The following is a 3,299-nucleotide window of genomic DNA, read 5'->3' on the forward strand; positions in this document are numbered from 1 at the left end:
AGTCTTAAAACAGTTTTTGCTGCAGGAAGTTAAATAAGACTGTGTTCACAAAACTCAGAAGATCATAGAACAGTATTTTGCAACTGGTTTAAGTTATTTTTGTTCTCTAAGTCCACTTGCAGTCAGAGTTTAAAGCATAAGCTAAAATCTGTCCTCTCTAGCTGTATCATATCATATTCCATCTGTAAGAAATCTAAACACTACTTGTCTAAATCCTGCGTCTTTAATCTATAGACACTTGATAACTGCATTCACATAATAACATAGATTATGAGGAAACTTCAGGAAGAGCATAGGAATGCTTGAGAATTAACCATACATCTCACCGTAGCATTAATGTCAGTCAATAACTTTAAATCTCTATCCACCACTTTGAAAATAGGCTTGAGGGTTTGAATTATTTCCTTTTATTTGCAGTTATCCTTCAGTAATACCTCAACATACGAATACCAGACAACACAGAAGTGGAGCTCTGCACCATTTATCATTGCAAAATGAATTAGAGGTTTGGATGTAGTATAATCCAGCAAACATATCAAGGACTGCTGCATCTACTCTCTCCTACCCACCTCTCACCTTGGAAGTAATATGCATATTTACCCAATTTCTAGCTCTTTCTAGAGTAGATGTTGCTCTCTTATATTTCTGCATGATGTATTTCAGCTGGTCAAGAATCCTCCTCCAAGGACAAAGTCAAGGACAAAAAATTGAGAGATTTCTTAAATAAAAGCCACGTGACATGGCAAGCTGCTGTGCTAACGTATTCAGTGCTGACCTCTTTCAAACTGTTCTATTTAAATTTTGATCTGCTAAATGCCTTTCCTTTTTTGCTGTTGCTGCAACACCTCTTTTCTATTAAGCATGCTGAACCTGTCAGAAGGACCAAATATTCATGGAGAAGAAAGGTCATTTTTTTAGCTTGCCAAGATCTCATCACATGAGGGTCAGTCACGATAGGGAGAAAAGCAGAAGCACTAGTTGTTTGTGGTAAAACTACAGCTCTTCACAGTTCTTCGTTACTGCTATAAAACCCACACCATTTACACAAAATCCTCACCTTTCCTTTTTCTTGGATGCTTTCCATTACTTAATCCACTGTAGTGAGAGCTCAGACAAGAAACGGAGTGGCAGCCTGGGCCTTCTCCCAGGTGTGAGATGCACCTGGATACGTGCTCATGCTCCCATCTGGTTGACTTTGTTATTTGCCCTTGCTTTCCAGCTGCTTTGCAATGGCAAGGTGCTGAACAAAAATCTCACTGTATAGACCTGGTCCATGTCACACTGACACAAGAATGGCCATGAGCTGGTTTTGCTCTGATCCAAACATTTTGCTTCCTACTATGGAACGCAGCTGACATGTTATACATACTGGTTTCTTCAGAATAATCTTTCACAACCTAACCTGCTATGATTATTGTTTATATGCTATTTTTTTTCTTTTAATAAGCAAAACTAAATTAACATTTCAGTTATCTGTATGTTAAGAAGGCTGTACAGTTTAATTCCAGATGCATTCGCTAGCCTGTTGGACCTGGGCAGTTCATAGGCTAGATAAAAGAGCTGAAAAAATGAAGCTTCTTGTTACTAACATTAAACATGGAAAAAAGCAAGCAAACAAAAACAAACTCTGAAAATTACAAGATTTGAATCGATGAACTTGAAGTAAAGGTACTTTATTTTTGAGCCTTCAAAGTTCACTTGAATTTTGTATTTCACATTATCTTTGCAGACCAGTTACAGTTTCCTGACTCCAGGTGTGGAGTTTCAGAATAATGCTAGATGCCAGGTTTGAGATTTGGTGACACTGCAACTTCTGCAAAACATTAAAAATTAATTCTGAATAACCTTGACATACGAATGTCAATAAAAAGTTCTGAGGTCAGCCCCAGATTTAGGACAATTAGGTAGTTATGTTAATGGAGCCACGTCCAAAGAACTGAAGCGTAAAAGCATCAGTAGTAATTATTCTGCAGAACAAATTAGATTGTTAATAACACTGAAGCAGACCCATAGTCTTCTCATTATGTTATTAGTAGTAGTCTTGCAACTCCAGTGCTGTCAGAGGGAATGCACGTACAGACCTAAATGGAAATTGCCAAACACTCCTGTTGATAAGGCAGAGAGGGAGGAGAGTTGGTTCCCACCCTCCCAGCTGTGTAGGCTCTGCAAGGAGTGGAAGGTAGCACAAACTTAATTTTGCCACTGCAGTCAGCAGAGAGACCTGTCAGTTTTCTACATTCACATTTAACTGTTTAAATGTGAATTCAATGTTGAAAAGTTAATGTTTAACTTGCTGTCAGATATTTTCATTTCTTTCTGCATCACTTCTTGTTGTGTTTTGTTCTTCCTGTTTAACATCACCGTACATAAAGCAGCAAAAAAATAAAGTGTGCAAAACATCATCACTCACCAAGTAGAGGACATGGAGGTGACTTCAATTTCTGTATTCCAAAAGGGAGCTGCAGCTCTTCTTATTTGTTTGCATCTAAGCAGAGGATATGAACATCTATCCCTCTGTGAATGTAGTGCTGGTCTCAACAACATTATCTGTTTCAGCAGAAAGTTTGTCAGCCTCAATGCTAACGACTCTTGTTAATACAAGTCTGTGCAATGACAGGACCGTAATGCACATTTACAAAGTGTTTTGGTGATTCTTTCTCAGACAGTTATAAATGATTTCTGAGATGAGAGCAATCTACATTTGATGAATAGCACATGATTGTCACTACACTGCTGCTCAATTTTTAAATTAATTCCAAGAAAAGAATCACACTAAATGAACTTCATTATAAATCATCATCCTTACATGACATTCAAAAGTAATGTAAAATTAATGCATCAAAGCAGGATTCTCAGTGCTTTATTTAAACAAAAAATGTATTTCAGAATTAACTCAAATGAAGCAAACAAACTAGGTAAGTACTGAAATTGTTTGTGTGAAGCTACTAGACCAGAAATACAGGAAAACTAAGCTTATACTTAGTAACAGTACAAAAATCTGTAAGCTGTGTATAACTTCACCTTATGCAATAGTTTCAGCTTCAAGTTATTATATAATGCAAGAGAGCTGCAAATCTGAACAAACAATTACCTCCAATTTTATGAAAATGAAGTTCCAGTTATTACATTTAAGAACAAAAAACTCAGTAATGCAAGAAAAATGAATTGTGTTACTCTTCCTTATAAGACCATGATATATTTATATGGAAAAGAGCAATGTGAATGCATAAACATGAAATTAAGCTATTCTCTCAATTGTCATTAAGATACTAAAAATAAAGTCACTGTCAAACAAAATA

General features: G+C 36.3%; 1 protein-coding gene across 1 annotated transcript in view; it reads right to left on the bottom strand.

The window, feature by feature from the left end:
- Positions 1 to 3,299, bottom strand: part of ROR2 (receptor tyrosine kinase like orphan receptor 2) — a gene marked incomplete at its 5' end in the record, with an annotated part of 178,040 nt that overhangs the window by 18,403 nt on the left and 156,338 nt on the right.

Source organism: Meleagris gallopavo, chromosome Z (assembly GCF_000146605.3).
Source record: "Meleagris gallopavo isolate NT-WF06-2002-E0010 breed Aviagen turkey brand Nicholas breeding stock chromosome Z, Turkey_5.1, whole genome shotgun sequence".
NCBI classification, from domain to species: domain Eukaryota; kingdom Metazoa; phylum Chordata; class Aves; order Galliformes; family Phasianidae; genus Meleagris; species Meleagris gallopavo.